Here is a 19,599-nt window from a genome sequence, read left to right as displayed (position 1 = left end):
AGATGTGGCCACCATTGTCACCTTCTGGGGTTTCATGGACTGATGAGGACATTTGGAGACTAAGTTGGGGTTTCTATGGTTGCAACTAAACACTGAAAAAAAAAAAAAAAAAAAAAAAAAAAAAAACAAGCAGAGGAAAAGGTTTATTTAGCCCATCATTGGAAGAAACCAAAACAGGAACTCAAACAGGGAAGGAACCTGGAGGCAGAGGCCATGGAGGGATATTGCTTACTGGCTTGCTCCTCATGGCTTCCTCGGCCTGCTTTCTTTTTCTTTTTCTTTTTCTTTTTCTTTTTCTTTTTCTTTTTCTTTTTCTTTTTCTTTTTCTTTTTCTTTTTCTAAGATGTATTTATTTATTATATGTAAGTACACTGTAGCTGTCTTCAGACACTGTTTCTTCTCGCTCTGGCCCAATTCGATCCGGCCCCACTCGCTCTGACCCAAAGATTTATTTATTTTATGTATGTGAGTACACTGTCATTGTCTTCAGACACACCAGAAGAGGGCATTACAGATGGTTGTGAGCCACAATGTGGTTGCTGGGATTTGAACTCAGGGCCTTCAGAAGAGCAATCGGTGCTCTTAACCACCGACTGAGCCATCTCTCCAGCCCTTCAACCTGCTTTATTATAGAACCCAGAACCACCATCCTAGGGATAGCACCATCCACGATGGGCTGGGCCCTTCCCCATCAATCACTAATTAGGAAAACACCCTTCAGGCTTACCTTTAGCCCAATCTTATGAAAGCATTTTGGGGTGAGGGGTTGTCAAGACAGAGTTTCTCCGTGCAGCCCTGGCTGTCCTAGAACTTGATCTATAGACCAGGCTGCCCACAGACTCAGAGATCTGCCTGCCTCTGCCTCTCAAGTGCTTGGGTTAAAGACACATACCACCATTGCTCATTGATGCAGGCCTTTTCTTATCTGAGATTCCCTCCTCTCAAATGACTCTAGTTTATGTCATGTCACCATGAAACTAGCACAGGGGCACATAAGAAGCCACCTCCCAGAAGAAGCAAGCAGGACTGAGCCAGGAAAGAAGCTGAGCATTGTGCCCACCTGCCCAGGTCTCAGCCCAGCACATATTGAGCCCTGAAGCTTGCCTGGCCTCCAGGATGAGGTGGGTGTGCCTGCTCTGGCCTGTCCATGCCTGAGCTATTCTGGCAAGGACATGCACCTTCAGAGGGATGGAGTAACAGCAGCCCATGATTTGGAGTCTCCCTGAGGCCCTGGGCCAAGGGGTCATCTGGGACACTTGTCAGGCTGTCCGGTGTGAGTGGGAACTTTGAGTAAACTGTCCCCAAAGAGAAGCCCCAGATCTACCTGATCTCAGCTCCAGGAAGTGATCTGAGAAGTGAGGAGAGGGACTGGCTGTGTGATTTTGATTGCGCTGTATCTCTCTGGGCCCGGTACCCTATAGAACAAAACGAGGCTGGGGTGGAGCTCGCTGTAGCTCCCTGACACTCTGCCAGCCTCTTCTACAAAGTCTTGTGTCCTTTGATCCTTGAGTATCTGCTCTCTTCTAGGTGGCCACTTCCTATTCTTCCCCCCTCATGACTTCTTAAGATACTCTCAAGGCCACTGTGACAATCAGCAAACCAGTGGCCTGCTCTCAGCTGGGCCCCAGGGAGGAAGCAGAACAATACACAAACCGGGTCCTGGCAGCCTGTGCCCGCCAAGGGGCCCGGTCAGCATTGTTTTTCTGGCCTTGTTGTTTCTCCTTCCCGAGGACATCCTCAGCCCCCATTCCTCATCCTGACCAAGGTTCCCAGGCAGGAGGGCTGTCTGACTCTGCCAGGGAGGCTGCCTCCCCTCCAGGCTCGCCCACTCTTGTTGCTCAGCTGGATTGCTCTCACAAACCCCAGTGGCTCTGGCCAAACTGAAGGCCACTGCTTCTGATCAGCCTCACATCCCAAGGCCTATCCTGTGTGTTCCCCACACTTGTCTCTCCCTAACTTCACTGTGCATGGTGTTGCCCCATCCTGTCTCACTGTGAGGTCGTCCTGTGCGGCTGGGTCTGAGAGGGAAGAAGAAAGGAAGGAAGAGAATGAATAACGACTCTCCTGCTCTGTTTTTCTTTCCATAGATGGTTCTACATAGCCCAGGTTGGCCTCACACTCCCAGGATGACCTGATCCTCCTGCCTCCACCTCCTAAGAGCTGGAATTACAGGTGTGCACCACCAAGTTCCACTTACTTTAAAGTTATAACTTACTTTTGGTTCTCCTTCAGTGCCAAATACAAATCTGAGTCAGGTCCCAAAGAAACCTGGAACAAATTGCTAACTGGGGTGCACACAAAAGCTCACACTGGCCCCCAGGCTCACCCAGTACCTGTAGCTTCCCTCAGCTCTTTTCACCCCACCCCTACCCTTCATTTCTCCAGCCCAGGGGCTTTGCTTCCATCCCCCACCCCACCCCCCAGCTTCTGCCTCCTGCAGAACCCAGCCATTCTGGCCACACCCTATCTTGGTTCCCTCTCTCTTTGCTGTCTCCTCTTTTGGTCCTCTCTCAGTCTCATCTGTTGCCTCTCTCTCTCCATCTCTCCCCCTTCCTGTACCTCTCTCCTCTCCCTCTCTCCCCCTCCCTGCCCCTCTTCCCTCTCCCTCAGTCCCTCTCCCTGCCTTGCTCACCTCTCTTGGCCCAGTTCAGACGGCAGGTCACCTTCAGACTATTGCTTTCCCTCCCTGTTCTGGGCAATTCCAGTTACCTCTGGCTGCTACTCTCTCTCATATTTACAATAACAACCATCTCTTCAACCAGACCTTGGCACACCCCTGTCCTCATTTTGTTCAACATGGAGAGCAGGTGGGCCCTGAGCATTTCTACTAAACAGCCCTGCTCAGGAGCATCAGCTAGCTCCCAGCAAGGCCTCTCTGTCACTGCTAGCACCACCTGAAGAAATCATTCTGAATAATTGTGATGTTGTCACAGGGGCCCTGGGCTGGGGTGTGGGACACTGGACAAGAGAGCAAGACCCTTGTTTACATCTCAAGGGTTTGCTCATAGATGTCCTAGGTATGCCCAAATAGATTGAAGGTCCCTGAAGACAGTTCTGTAGACTGATTGTAGGGAGTGGGGATGTTGCAGATCCAAAGTCAGTGTTCTCCTGGGTTATCTTTAGTTCCTTTAATGCAGATTTAGCACTCACCTCTACATCGGACCTAACATCGCTTTGCCTACCAGTAAAACCTTTGGAATGTGTTATTAACTAATCATGCCACTAGCTTCCATTGACCTGAAAATTAAGAATGTCATCAGAAAATATCTGAAGCCTACAGTAGAGAGCCCCGCCCGACTCCCACAGCCACTTTGATGTGAATAAACTCCCTTACTCCTTTTGAAGTGGGAATTGTGTTTTTCATTCCTTGGCTTGACAGTGGGAATCTGGAAGATTTGTCCTGTGTGCTGTCTGGCTTGACCCAACAGCAACAACAGCAACAGCAGCAGCAGCAGCAACAGCAGCAGCAGCAGCAACAGCAACAGCAACAGCAACAGCAACAGCAACAGCAAGATGTCCACAAGGGATGAGAACCAGGGAGCTGGGCTGAGGGTCCTGGGACCAGGGGAGAGGAGTCTTGTCTGGCAAGCACTGTGGACCTAGCATTGAAGGAGCTATAACTTCAGACATTTAAACAAGGAGGGCAGAGCCAGTAAATCTCTGACCAAGCCCCAGAGGGAGGGATTCTCAGCTAGTACCTGTTGCTGTCATCCTTAAGATAGAGGACATAACCCTCGCTCTTCATGTGGCTGAGGCAGAAGCCCCTTTGTAAAAGATACCTGATCCCACCCGGTCCCTGTTCCTGATCACTTCTTTATGGTTCCATTGACATTTTAGACAGGACACATTTACACAACAGCAATGATATAATTACAAATGTATAACTGGTATCTACTCTCAATTCCTGACTCGGGCTCCTAAAACACTGGGTTATTTTCAGAACCCTAGAAGAGCTAAGCACATTTTCACTTCTCATAATTGGCTTTTGATCCTGGTTCCCAATGTTGGCACCTGAGACCTATGTGACTTCCAGGGTGACTTGAGTGTCTGGCACTGCGTTCTGTATCCCTTGGTACTTCTTTAGTACCTGGAGCATCAGACATTGTATCAAGGTGATTCTGGGTAGGCTCCTGGGTGGGAGTTGTTCTTGAAAAGGAAAATCTGAGACTGGAAACTTGGACGAGTCAGAGCCAACTCATGTTCTCTGGGGAGGGAACAATGACTGAATTGAGTTAATTATTAGACATGCCATCTAGAAAAATCCCTGAAGAGTGGGACTTGGGGAATGTGGCCATGTATTGAAAGGGTGTGTTCCATGGAGACAGAAGTTCCTATGCTGACCTTTCCAACCTTACCCTGAGCATCCGTCTGGTGACTCACACCTTCACACAGCACTTACTGAGATAAGAATTCACGCACCAGTGGTTTCCCCAGTCTTCAAGCATGTTCCTCAGACTCACAGGGTCATGAGTACAGTGATTATATATATATAATATACATAATATATATTTATATTTATATATAATTTATATATATATAAATATCCAGTTAACCAGAAGTACAGCTGATACACCACTTATTGCTTACAGTAGAGTCTGGGTTGGAGGCAGGCTCTCAGGATTAACACCTGAGCCTGAGGGAGCTAATCCCAGCTCAGTCGGATCAGCATGGAACTGAGTACCAGATTTTCACCTATTGGTGTCAGCTGGAGAAGGCGCACACACATGGGCTGACAGAAGCATGAAGTGCCGAGTAAGAGAGACGGGTACATTGTTTGCTTTTCCCTTTCACTTCAACAAAGCCTGAGCAGTGTAGACGGTCCTGGGAGGAGGGGCTTGCAGGCCAGATGCTGACCCCTCTACTACTGGCCCTTGGAGGTGGAGGTATTTGAGTTTCCTTCGAGAATTTCTGGGAATCTAAGCTGATCCGATGTCCCAAAGGTGAGTGTCTGCTTGGGACCCCTGCTGAACCCCTGTGGCACTGCCTCTGGGGAAGTAGGTATCATAACTCCATACCCGGCCACAGGTTGTGATGACCCCACAGGAACCCAGGTCACCCTAGGTCACCGTGTGTGCTTCCTAGTAGAGTCATGGCAAAGACAGATGACAAAGAGCTGGCAGTCACCATGGACAAAGCAAATGAGGTGAATCCAGCTTCAAGTGCAGAGCGGGCAAAGTCTGACAGAGGATGGAGAGGAGAGTCACAGGAAGGTGCCCAGGCAAGGGAAGACCTGCGTGGAGCTGTCAGAGAGGAGATGCATCTGGGAGGGCAGAGGGCAGAGGGCAGTGGGCAGCCATGTTGAGATTGCAAACCCAGAGTGCCCAGAGCACAATGCGGGAGGAAACTGAAGTTGCAGGAAGAAGCCAGTTAGCAGGGTGGGGAACATTTCATGGGGTCTAAAGAGGAGAAGGGGTGACCATGGGATCCCACACATGGTCTGAGAAAACCCACCCAGTCCCATGGGTCCAGGATAGCCTGGGTCTGAACTGGGTAGCCATAGAAGAGAGAGCATTGGGTTGACAGAAAGGGAGGGGGACAAAGAAAGGCTGGCCTGTGTCCTGAGGAGTGGGGGAGGCAGGAGCAGCTCAGCAACAGGGAGGAAGAGAGGTGAAGCCTTTGAGCTGAGGCCCAGGCCTGCTGTTTATTTATTTAATGTGCACAATGCCTCTAGGCTGGGCCAGCAGCACGAGGGGAAAAGGCCCAGGGTTTTCTGTGGCGGCTGCAGTGCTTCCGGCTTCTTGTTGTCATCCTTACCTTGGAGCTTGGATGGTCACGTGATTGGCCTAGACCCTGACCTTAATCTCCCTAAGGGAGGCAGAAGCCTATTGTACATAGTCTCCCTACTGATGTCTCTTGGTACTGGGCTCTGCTTGAAGGCTCAGTGTGACTCCTCCTGAGGGAACACCTGGTACCTGGCGTGAGGAGGGCTTTGTGTGTTGGGGAATGTGTGACCTTCAGAACAACCCAGGGTCTTTTGAGTGCTTGGTGTCTGTTCATCACCCTCATGACAGCTCAAGGACATGATAGGACTTTCCTCAGGATTGAAATGAGGGACTGAGTGGACAGAGGTGCATAAGGCCCTGCCTAGGTAGACTTCAGGTAGCTCTCACCCTGCTTTCTGGGTCACCCCTTCCTCCTAGGTCGAACCTAAAAGGCTTTCTTGTGTCTGGTCCTCAGGCAATCTGGGTCCTCAGCCTCAACGTGGCTCCCCTCTGCTGTCTGCCCCTCCATCCCATGACATGTGACATGCACTATGACAAGTGACTTACCACTGGTATTCCCACAGCATGGTGCTTCCCATTTGAGAAACTGTGGGCCCATCGTGGGTGGTTTCTCCAAAGTTGGTTGGAAAAAATCTTGTGTAGCCGGATGGGGGAGGGGTTGGGCATGCCTGCAACCCCAGCACTTAGGAGATAGTGGCCTAAGGATAGGGTTTCAAGGCTATCCTCAGCCACATGGTAAGTTTGAGGCCAGCCTGAGCTACATAAGACCTTCTCTCAAAAAGCAAACAAAAAAGAGAGAAAGGGGGAGACAAAGGATAGGAGAAGGGAAGGGTTTTAAAGGCAATTGGTTTGTTGCTTTCAGAGACCAAGGTCTGCGTTAAAAGGAGGCTACCTCGGGGCCACACTCCCTGGGCAAGTGTGTGCAGTGTAGACAACTGAAGCCTTTCTCTTTGTTAATAGCTGGTGCATCTTTCCAAATCAATTAAGACAATTGGGAGAATCCCCCAAGAGACACGTCCATGGCCCAACCAGGGCTAGACAGTCTGAGACTCTCTTCTCAGGAAATTCTAGGTTATGCCAATTTGACGGTTAAAACCAGCTGTCCCAACCCACCATTTAAGGAGAAAGAGAGCCACATCTAGAGAAATAGGAGTTCAAGTGGTCAGGAGTGAGTGGTCCCTCTTGGACTTGCTCTTGGGTTACACATATGTATCTTCAGCCATCCCTGAACCCAGGAGACTGGATGGTACTCTCGAATGCCTGTGAGGATTTAGTAACCTGTATTTAACACCTGTATTTTACATCCTGAAAGGACTTGTGATGCAGCTAAGTGACAGTGCACTTACCCAGTAGGTGCATTCAATCTTAGCAACACACGCGAGCAAGTGCCCAGCTATTTCATTTATCTAATCTCCATAACTATCTTCGTTCTGCTTGTTTTAGATTTAGTTCTCTCTCTCTCTCTCTCTCTCTCTCTCTCTCTCTCTCTCTCTCTCTCTCTCTCTCCTTTTCTCATGTCTTAAGCTAGAACATTAGTCACTCAGTGTGATGGCTAGGTAGGTTCAGGTCACCTTGACATGAACCAGTCTTTGAAAAGGGGTCACTTCAATGCCTCTGTAAGATCTGGCTGAAGGAGCTGGGCAATGGTGGTACATGCCTTGATACTAGGACTCTGTAGACAGAGGCAGAGGCAGAGGCAGGGGGATCTCTGTGAGTTCAAAGCTGGCCTGGTCTACAAAGTGAGTTTCAGGACAGACAGCCAGGGCTACACAGAGAAACCCTGTCTTGAAAAACAAAACAAAACTTCCTGCTGAAGGGCATTGTCTTAGTTAATGATTGATGGGCAAGAACCCAGCCCACCGTGAGTGATGTCATCTCTGCGCTGGTAGTTCTAGGTTCTATAAGAGAACAGGCTGAGGATGTGAGATCATTCTGGCTGCAATATCTGTTACTCTGTCACCCTGTTGATCACCTGGGTTGATTCGGCTGATATGGCTGGCTAGGCAGGTGTTTGTTTCCCTCCTTGGTGGCTCCATGTGTGTCCTTCCTGGAGCTGCACACTGGGTTTTGGTTGAAGAGTATTCAGGAAGACCTTCCCTGAATAGAGGATTGCTCGATACTCCCCTTCTAGAACCTCCAAATGAAAAAAGCAGGCTGAGCAAACCACAAGGAGCAAGCCAGTAAGCAGCACCCCTCCATGGCCTCTGCATCTGCTCCTGCCTCCAGCTTCAAATATATATATATGAAACAGTGTCTCACTATGTAGCTCTAGTTGCCTCAAAGTAACAAAGATCTACCTGTCTGTGTCTCCTGAGTGCTAGGATTAAAGGACTGTGCTACCACATCCAGCTGTGTGTGTCTGTCTGTTTGTTGGTTGGTCAGTCTGTGTTTGTGTGTGTGTATGTCTGTCTGTCTGTTGGTTGGTCAGTCTGTGTTTGTGTGTGTATGTGCCACGTTCTATGTATGGAAGTCAAAGACAACCTTTCTTTACTACCTTGTGGGTTCCTAGATCCAAACTCAGGTGGTCAGGTTTGTTGGCAGCCACCCTAACCCACTGAGCCATCTCACTAACCCAGCTTCAGGTCTTTTCTCTGTTCAGATCCTGAGTTCAGCACTGAGTTCCTCTCAGTGCTGCTCCAGCATGGTCCTACAAGTTCTTCCTGCTTTATTTTTATCCCTGTTGGCTTAGCCATGTTTTCTAGTCCCCCTCATGATTTATTCTCTGACCGGCTGCTGTTTAGGAGTGGGTGTTTTGGTTCTGAATAGTTGTGCTTTTCCCATATGTATTTCTGATGCTGTCTCCCCAGCTCCCACAGGCCGCACATGATTGCTGACTCACGGCCCTCCACGTTTTCAAACCCTGGAGCTTCATCGGCCCTGTGTGCCCAGCCATCACTGCGTCTGCTCTTGCTCTTTCGTCTCTTCTCCTTTGTAGGAACCCTCGTTAATATATTTTTATATATTATATAAATATACAAATATATATTTATATATAAATATATAGCAAATAAATATAATTTTTTGTGAACAGAACTATTCACAAATATGATATACCGTGAATAAAGCAGAATACATCCCACGCCAGGCTCTCTAGCTTCAGCGCCTCAGGTAAGTCTGTTTTCCCAGAGATGGTAACATATTCATAGGCACAGGACTTGGGATGCTGTGTCGACTGCTTTTCTGTCATTACGATAAAATGCTGTGACCATGAGCAACTTACAGAAAGACAAGGGTTCATTTGGCTTATGGATTCAGAGGAGTTCATGATGTCAGATGCATGGGTCCGTGGTTAAGAGCTCTGGATGTTCTTCTAGAGGAGCTGGGTTCTGCTAGAAGCCAGCTCTGGAGCTCTGGCTCTCTCCTGAAGGTAGCCAAGGGGGAAGAGTGTCAGCAGGGGTAAGACTTGGTCCTGGGAGAGAGTAGGGTTGCTCTCTCTAATAATATATACCCAGCTTGACTTTAAGTTTCTCTAAAGCCTGAAGCTGCAGGCCTGTGGACCTATTGATGCTAACGGCGGGGGTGGGGGTTGGGGGGTGGGGTGTGTGGGGGGAGGGGGAATTAGGTGTGGGGGAGGGGGAGGGGTAAAGGATTTATTGCTAGTGCTACCTTCTCTGGCCAGGCAGCCAGGAGACCCTTATTGACTTGGCTGGTTAATTCCGTGTAAAAGAGAAAAGAACGGAGTTACTCACACAGAAAACACACACACCAAATGACGAATGGTGAAATCACTTTTATTTATTGCTTTTAGCTTTTTATTGCTTTTATACATTCATACACACACACTCAGGTCAGGTCCAGCTTTCTATCACATCAACTCCACAAGTGTTCATGCAGGCTTATATACATACGCATATACCTCTGTACATATATACAGACAGACATGCACATTGGATGGATGGATGGGGCAGAGCCCCCAACCTTATTTCTTTCCCTTGGCCTTTTTATACCTTCTTAGACAAAAGTTCCTAAAAATTTACCTCAGGGATAAACTGTTACATAGAATGGGAGTTACAGAAGGAAGTTGATATTAAGTTCAAAGCAGTGTTTCATTTTAATATACTCATTAAAAGTTCAAAGCAACAGTTCTACATGGCCTTGCCTTATCAGAGTGCACACCTGTGGATTTATCCTTGGACCTAAATGTTTTTCCTTGAACACAAAATTGTCCCAAGTCTACCTCTCTCTGTGATTATGAAAGCTCACTGTATTCCTTATCATGTAGCCTTTACTTACTGTTCTGAGGAGTGGGCACATTCTATTCCTGACTCTAACTTCATTACATCTTTCTAGCAAAGCAACTAAAACCATCTCTAGAAAATTTCTTCCTAAAATTATTTGAATCAAATCAGGAATTCTATAAAATCATTAATTCATCTAAACAGCATTAATTCATGAAAGTTCATCTTTAGGCTGGTCTGCAGGGGATCTGCTCAATAGGGTGGGCTTATGCTCAGGGATTATTATATTAATTTAATAATGACAGGAAAGGCATATATGAGCTGCAAGAAGCAATCCTGAGATGAAATCTCTCTGGGACCTTGCCTCATAGACTTTACCCATTGCAGACCATGCAAAAGTGGTGAACCACCTCCAGGAAGGTCACCTGCTAGCCTTAGAATATCTTAGATGGCTCCTGACAGGGTTCAGTTCCCAGCACCCACATGGCAGCTCACATATATCTGTAACTCTGGTTCCAGGAGATTCAACACCTTCCAAGGGCGTGGCATGCTGTGGTCTACGCAATACACAGGCAGGTGTTAATGCAATTTTATAAGTGATAATGTTTCTTTACTCTGGCTAGCTCCCAAAATGAGACACACTATTAGATTTATTCAATCAGCTTTATGGCACAATTACTGATCAGTTATTAATCTATTCTAATCATCTAAGCTAATCTGGCTACCTCCTAGCCAAAATCCCCAAGATACATGCATTTAGTATTGATCTGGCTGTCTCTGCTTCAGGTGTTACCATGGCTTTTCCTCAACCCTCTCCTCCCGTTGAATCCTCTCTTCCTCTCCCCTTCCTCTGGATGGGATGGGAAATCCAGCCCTATTCTCTCTTCTGCTCTGTCATTGGCTGATCAGCTTTTATTGACAAATCGTGTGGTTGTTGGGAATTGAATTTTTAGGACCTCCACTGGCTCCAGTCAGTCCTGCTTGGTCAGTTCCTGCTCTCTCTGGCCCAAAGATTTATTTATTATCATATATAAGTACACTGTAGCGTCTGAGGGCATCAGATCTCATGACAGATGGTTGTGAGCCACCATGTGGTTGCTGGAACTTGAACTCAGGACCTTTGGAAAAGCAGTCCGTGCTCTTACCTGCTGAGCCCAAGACGGGAGATCCTTAAAATAAGTGTTACAATGCCATGTCCAGATTCTAGCCAGATTTGAGGGCAGAGAAGTCAGCATTTGACTGATGCAAGGGTAATCTTTACACAGTGCACAGTAACATTATGCCTACAGGCAGGCAAACAATCATACACATAAAATAAAAATAAGTCTCAAAAAACCCTAAACAAACAAAACCCAATAATATTAAGACAATTAAGATGATGCCAACACTTGCTCGTGAGTGTTGTGGGGTGGGATGTACCTGTGTTATTGTCTGGCTGTGCTTACTGAAATTGCTTATAGGAGAAACACATGAATGAATGAATGAATGAATGAATGAATGAATGTGACCTGAGGAACAGGAGTTGTGCTGTCATTATCCGTGTATTAATGCTTTGTATAATTTATAATTTTTGCATTACATTAACACTTTGCATGCCCCGCTCGGGGTAAGGATAAGAAAGCAGAGGTATAGGGAATTACCAGCAGGCATTGACTTATAGGCACCATTCTTCTGACAGGGCACCCCATCCCCCAGATTCTCTACCCTCCACACATATCCTGCCTAGCCTCCTTTCTTCCCTCGGTGACAAAAAGCATTTCACAGAAAAACATCCCAGTAGCAGCCAAAGAAAACAAACCTAGGAAAAAGCAGCCTCGGACCAGGGAGGAAGCAGGGTTCTGAACCCTCATAGATAACGATTTTTGAGTCAAAGCCACAGAGCCCACTACAATGGGGAAGGAGTTCAGGGGATACCCAGGGCAGGTTGGCTGGAGGTCAGGTCCCTGGCCTCAGTCAGTCCAAGTCCCACAGCTCCGAGCTGGATATGAAATGGAAAACAATGCCTGCCTGTACACAGATGGAGACCCAGCAAATTCCTGGACCATTTATTTGACAAACAAACTGAAATTTTACTGTGGCTGAGGTGGGCAGGCAGACAAGACTGTGCATCTTGCTGATTCCCTGGCTGGCTCATTCCTGGCTCTTTTCCTCAGGCTGCACACTTAGGGTAGTCTCATTCTGACTTCTATCTTTCCTCCTTTCCCTTAGATAGAGAATGCGAGTAAGCCACTCCCGGAGAGCACCTGCCATTTGGAGCTCTTAGTGTCTGTTCCCTTCCTGACTCGGAGGGGCAACCAGCCCTCTTCCTGTGACAGAGCATCACAGACTGCAGAGGGCCGGGATCATTGGCGATTGGCCTGTAGCCTCACTTCTCTTGGTCTCTTTCAAAACACTTATCCTCAAGGGCCTCTTAGGTCTGACTCTCCACTGAGCTGAAATTGCTCCTTGGGACTCCCTGGCCAGGAAGGAAGGCAGCATTTCCTTCACGTCCCCCTGGAACTAACTCGAAACACTTCCTCCCCACCCTTCCCTCCGAAGCCCTGGTCACAGAGCCCCCTGGTGGAAGCATGCAGCAACAGCCTGGGAAACCCCAGCCTAACACTTCTGCTCCCAAAGGCCAAAGGAAGTCAGGTTTAAATTGGGGAGGAGCTGGAGCCAGGACCTAGGGGTTGATGGCAGTGGCGCTGGGGCAGACAGAATACAGACAGAACTCCCTATAGCCAGATAGTGTGCATTTTCAGGACAAACTAGAAACTTCCTATTAAAACAAATATGTAGGGCTGGAAAGATGGCTTGGTGGGTGGTTAAGAGCATTTCATACTTTTCTAGAGGATGCTGGTCCAATTCCCAGTACCCATATCAAGTAACTTGTAACTAACTGTCTGCAACTCCAGCTCCAAGAGTAACCCAGGGCTCTGTAGGTACCTTCACTCACATGCAAATACCCACGTGTACATACACATAATTGAAAACATAATTCCTACACATGGCCTATAATCCCAGCACGCTGGAGGCAGAGGCAGGAGGATTAACATGAATTTGAGACTGTCCTGGACTATCTAGCAGACCCCCATCTCAAAGAAAAGGCAATAAAATAACACAATTCCCATTAAGCTAAAAAATTTTTTTCCCTGCTACCTGAAACAAAACAAATTTTCCTAAAGGTCTATATTCACTAACTTACAGTATACCAAACTTGAACATTCTAGAGGTTTATACCCCCATAGGCATCATGTAAAACCTGCACAATGGGCCCTCCTCCCCAGCCAGGCCCTCCTTCCCAGCTAGAACCCCCTACCCAGCCAATATAATGTTTTGACTCAGAGCTCAGATCGTGTTTGTCTCTGGAAGTGAACTTCCCCTCCCTCCCAGGCCTCCAATGCCCTGCTTTGCTGTGTCTACTAGCAACTGATAACATTACTCGCGTTTTCATATCCGTTGGATAAAGTCCACATTCCACGGCACGGTGTGGCTCTGCCCTGCGCTTGTTATCTCCCTGTGTCCTGTTTTTCCTCCAGTTTTTCCTCCTCTCTCCAGCAGAGGGACCCGTAAGGCTGGGCTCAGTTCTTGTCAAGAGGCCGGCCTGCGATTTTGTATGCAGTGGCCTCCTTCCCCGGGCCAGGGGCTTGTGGCTCACGTGTGGGCTTGCAGTCTATTGGTCTCTGGAGATGGGCGGATACACAGTGGATGCTGAGAAGGCAGAACCGACTGTGGAGGGCCATTTTCAGCCAGCTTCTTTCAAGGTCCCCATGTGCAATGCAACGTGGGCTATGCCTGCTGCTTCTGGTGAGATGGCATGACACTGGCCGATGAGATCCTTCCCGATGCAGACAGCAGGTGCCTCTGTGTCAGTAGAACCCCTCTGACAGGAATACCACCCCACCCCACCACCAACACAAACACAAACAGCCTGGTGAATGAATAGGAACTCCTTTGCAAACAGCTGGGTGGGCATTTGATGACGTCCCCTGAAGAAGGCAGCAGAAACTTCCTTGCTCGGGCAGAAGACCTGAAAGGAGGAAATCTTTACAACCTCGAGAGAACTACCGAGTTCGTAGTGCAAAGAAACACGACGTCCGTCCGCTGAGGCAGTCCGGGAGGACAGGCTAGCTGTCCCTTAGTGTGTGTGTGTGTGTGTGTGTGTGTGTGTGTGTGTGTGTGTGTGCCCCAGGAGCGCTTCCCCTGCCTCCATGCAGTTGCTCACTGGTCTTCACGGCTAAGTGTCTGTTTTCTAACGTCGAAAGTAGAATCTTTCTATCTCCACTTTTCCAACTTCAACCGAAACCCTAAGCTCCGGCACCGGAGGTAGCTCCCTCTCTCTGTGAAGCCGCCCTTCCCTCACACACCTGCTTTGTGTTCCTGTCCTCTAACTCACACACCATGACTTTCTAACATCCCCATCTCCTCCTGGTCACTGCTGACCTCGCTCACTCTGTTTGTTTTTCTTTCTGCCAAACTCCAGTTTAAAATTCTTTTATCAATGAGACGGAACAGGCAGACAGGACCCTGTGTTGTTTTCCAGTTCTCTGAGGTTGTTTTGAATTGTTGACTTGGTACAAGCTAGAATCACGTGGGAAGAGAGTATCTATGAGGACTGTCGATTAGGCTAGCAGCAGCCGAAAGCACAGCCTCCTCCCACACACAGAGGAGCTGGAACGCACCCTCTGGAAGGAAGGAGAATGCCTTACCACGGGGTGGGATGACCACAAACCTGCTCTCCCAGAGCAGCAATGCACTCTCCTCCTCACTGAGGAGGCACCCGACTCACATTCATGGGACACTAGAGCTGCCCCACTCCAGGACACACAGACAGGGCAAAGGCTAGTATCTTTAGGGCCAATCCACTGTTGACATTGCAAAGTTAGACTTTCTACTTTAAAAGGTTCAAAGACAGCGTCTGGACTTAGGTTCTCAGTCTTCCTTGGTGGCTCTCCGCAGCTTCCTCCCCCACGAGGCAACTGATGGCTTTCAAACTTGAGCTCCTGCCTCATCCGATGCCAAATTGTTAAACTATATAACTCTGTTAGCTTTGTTCCTATGATCATCAGTTTAGGCCTGATTCTTTTTTTGTTGTTGTTTTTGTTTGTTTGTTTGTTTGTTTGTTTTTCGAGACAGGGTTTCTCTGTATAGCCCTGGCTGTCCTGGAACTCACTCTGTAGACCAGGCTAGCCTTGAACTCAGAAATCCGCCTGCCTCTGCCTCCCAAGTGCTGGGATTAAAGGCGTGAGGTGCGCCACCACTGCCCTACAAGGCCTGATTCTTAATGACACCATTAAATTCATTTTGTGAAGTGACACAAAATCCACTAGGAATGACAAGACTTAAGTTTTTGCTACCCTGTGACAGTAGTGTAGCATGAACATGGCTGCCTTCTCAAAAATTAGCCTTGTGGGCTGGAGAGATGGCTCAGTGGTCAAGAGCACTGACTGCTCTCCCGAAGGTCCTGAGTTCAAATCCCAGCCACCACATGGTGACTCACAACCATCCATAATGAGATCTGACGCCCTCTTCTGGTGTGTCTGAAGACAGCTACAGTGTACTTACATATAATAATAAATAAATTTGGGCTGGATTGGGTGGGGCCAGAGGGAGAGGGACTGGAGTGAGCAGAGGTCCTGAGTTCAATTCTCAGCAACCGCATGATGGCTCACAGCCATCTGTACAGCTACCATGTACTCATATACATAAAATAAATAAAATAAATCTTTTTAAAAATCAGCATTGTAGGAGTCTGGAGAGATGGCTCAGAGGATAAGAGCACTGGCAGCTCTCCAGGAGGACCCAGGTTCAATTCCCAGCATCCACATGGCAGCTCACCACTGTCTATAACTCCAGTTTCAGGGGATCTGACACCCTCATACAAGCAGGCAAAACATAAGTGTACACAAAATAAAAATAAGTAAATTATTAAAAATTAGCATCATGTTTACTAATGCTTCCAGTTTAAAACTAGGGCCTGTAAGGTAGACTGTATGGTCACTGTTACAGACTAATGCCAGTATTCTGCCTGCAGCAGGTCTGGGATGCAGGGAGCAGGGCTGGGATGCAGGGAGCTTGCCTGAAGCCAAGTGCTCAGTGAGGAAACACTTCCTTGCTGTTTTCCTTCTCTCCCCATCATTTAAACCAAGAACAGTGAAAAGCAAAGTAGCTAGGCGAGCAGTGGTCCCCAGCCTCCCGTCAGCTACTGCTGCAGACAAGAGGTCTGCCAAGATGATGGATAGGAGGCTTCTCTACTAAAAGCCACTGGGACAGGTCTACTAAAAGCCCAGGATTGGCAGGGCACATATTGGGTAATGGTGAGCTCAGAGAGCAGAGGACTGGCATTCACTATGGCAAAGGCCCTCACTGGTCTGATCGCAGAGCTCAGAAACAGCCCAGATCTGTGAAATCCAGCATCTATAGCTATGCCTAAGCTGTACCCTATCACTTTACAACCAGCGCAGTGGAAGCCCAGAAGGTTCAATGACCTGTCTGGGAAGCTATTTCTTCTTGGATATCTCACAAATGTCTCATACTTGACAACAGGACTCACCATCTTTCTCCCCAGGCCAGGTTTTCAGACTCAGTGTGGCTCACCCACAGACTCATCCCAGACTGCCATGCTGTGGAGCTGGGAGCTACCATCTCCTGACTGTTACCTAGTTCATGTCCATTCTTGGTGTTATCTCCGACATCGCCAAAAACTCCAGGGCCAGTTAGCCTGGCTGAACAGTGATGAACAAGAGACCTGCTTCAAGGCAGAAGGTAAGGAGGGATGGTTGGAGTTATCCTTAGACCTCCATACTCACGCTGGGGTACACCTGCACAGGCACACACAGAGAGACACACACAGATACACACACACACATACACAAAGACATGTAGATATACCTGCACACACACACACAGACACACACAGATACAGACATATAGACACTGATATACAGATATACACACAGAGACACATACAGATACACACAGAGGTACACACAGATTCACACACAGAGACATACAGATACACACACAGATAGACACACACAGATATACACACAGATACAGACACAGACAGACACTTACACAGATATACACAGATACACACACACACACACACACACACACACACACACACACACACACACATACTTACAGCCTCTGGGAATGCAGCCAGCCCGGATTTATCTGCTCCAAGTCTTGACCAGGAGTTCTTTTTGTCACTGTTTCATGGACATGCAGGTGAGCAGTAAGTCACACAGACTGACAGGCAACTGCATCTAAACTTTTAAGTGTTAGGACAAAGCCTAGTGAGTGGACAGGGCATATAAGATAAGTTAAAGAGATACAGGGCTGGCTCAGATGGCTCAGTGGTTAAGAGCACTGGCTGCTCTTACACAGAACCTAGGTTCAGTTTCCAGCATCCACAAGGTGGCTCACACCATCTGAAACTCTAGTTCCAGGAGGCTGGTGTCCTCTTCTGGTCTCTTCAGACCAGACATACATGTAGTACACATACGTACACTACAGGCAAACACTAATACACAATAAAAATTTTTTAAATTAAATATTAGTTTAGTTTATGTTCCCAGGCATCATGGCTTACAGCTTAATTCTGGCACTTGGGAGGCAGAGACAGGCAGGTCTCTATAAACTTGAGAGGCCAGCCTGGTGTACCAAGTGAGTCCCAGGTCAGCCAGGGCTATACCATATAAATTTTGTTTGTTTGTTTGTTTTAAATAAAGAGATGTTTACCCTGGCAGGAGGCCCGCCTCTAATATGGACTGTTAAGGTGGTAAATCTCCAACCCAAATATGCCCTGGCAATGAAAACACAACTCAGTTAATATGAATACATGCTGTGCACCTAGATTGGGCAGATCTACTGCTACACTACCATCTTCTACATCTATGAGACCCCTTAGAATTTGCGGTTTCTCCAGGCCATGTGCTTCTGCTCCACTTTTCTTCTTTCTCCTCCTCTGGATCCTCTCCCTCTTCCATTTTCTCCTTCTTCTCCCTCTACCTTCTGCTCTGCCTTCCCTTTTATCTGCCCAATCATCAGCTCTTCTTTATTTTACAAATTAAGATGGGAAGCAGGTTTACAGGAAATCTCCTGAGTGCTGACTCATTGCTCGTTCACAACCACTCACAAAAGAACAGAATTAACATCAAATATAATTAGCCCCAGGGCTATCCACAATAGGACTTTACAGGCATGGAGTTCTGAAAGAAGCTTGTCCAGGCCTGGGATACAAGATGTTGGAGAGCAGGGCAGAGAGTGAGGCCTGGAAACCTTACAGAATCAGGAACAAAAAGAGCAAAGTGGCAGGGAGCAGCTGGAACGACCCCTGCCCTCACTATGCTCATTAATGTCATGCTCTAGAGAAGTGGTTCCCGACCTGTGGGTCAAATGACCCTTTCATTGGGGCCACACTTCAGACACCTGCTTATTAGATATTGACATTATAGTTCATGACAGTAGCAAAATTATAGTTATGAGTAGCAATGAAATAATTTTATGGCTGGGGGTCACCACAACACGAGGAACTGCATTTAAGGGTCTCAGCATTAGGACAGTTGAGAACCAGTGCTCTAGAGTTTGTAGGTGACCCATATATAGGTCATTATAATACTATATAACACATACTCCTGGGAAGAGATTTAAGATGCTTATGAGATGCTAATGCACGAAGATGTAAGTGGAAATGTGGCTGCACACACACACATGTGCACACACACACACATGTGCACACACACTGGTTTACGCAAATGTTTTCCTAAAAAAAAAGCCTCTTCTCCAGCAGGTGGCTTAGTCCTACTTTGGAGGGGACAACAGATTGGCCTCCTCGAGAGGCCTTGGACAGATTATGTCTTGATGCAAAGAACCATCCTTTGAAAAATAAACCAACTCCCATCCTATGTAAGAAAGTCTGTTTTTATCCCAGTAGTCTGCTTGCATGAATTTTTTACAAAATAATGGCAGACATCAGTTAAACTGTGAAGCCTGGGTTTTATCCATCAAGTAACTATTGACAGAGTGTGTGTCTGTAGTGAACAACTTCAATTTCAAGTTATACTTGAAAAAGTATAACATAAAAACAAAATTCTAGGCCTTTAGGCCCAGGCTTGGGAATGTGACCGTTGTGACTCAGTGCTCCAAGGTATGCTAATCATAAAACAGATAGCAATATCCCTCCACCCACCCACTTCCTTGGTTCAAAGAGTGTTCATTCAAAGAAAGTCACCCTGACCATTGCCAGAACCCGCTATGCAAATGTGCTATTGTTAGGGGCTCTTAGAAACTGTCTTGAGAGATAACCTGCACAATTACCAGGTATTCCTTGTGACTTTTGTGACTTTGCACTTCCTGTGACTCTTAACTGGTATCTTTGGTATTTTCCAACAACGCCCTCCCCACCTCCTTGAGTTATGGTATCTTCCTTTAAATACCCTCTTACCCAGCTACTTGGCGCCACGGTCCTCGAACCCTGCGTGGTGTATGACCGTGGGCTCGAGAGCGCTCTTGAATAAAAATCCTCTTGCAGTTTGCAGCAAGACTGTTTCTTGTGAGTGATTTGGGGTGTCGCCTCTCCTGATTCAGAATGTGGGGGAGTGTTGCGGCCCGCCCGCGGTCCACAACACGAACGGTTCAACTGAGAATGGCANTTCCCTGCAAAGAGAGGTAACTAGATAGGGCGGAAGAAAAGAATGAAGCCAGGACAACAA

This window comes from Mus caroli, chromosome 1 (genome assembly GCF_900094665.2).
Source record: "Mus caroli chromosome 1, CAROLI_EIJ_v1.1, whole genome shotgun sequence".
In the NCBI taxonomy this organism is placed as follows: domain Eukaryota; kingdom Metazoa; phylum Chordata; class Mammalia; order Rodentia; family Muridae; genus Mus; species Mus caroli.
Note: the sequence above shows the minus strand (reverse complement) of the source record.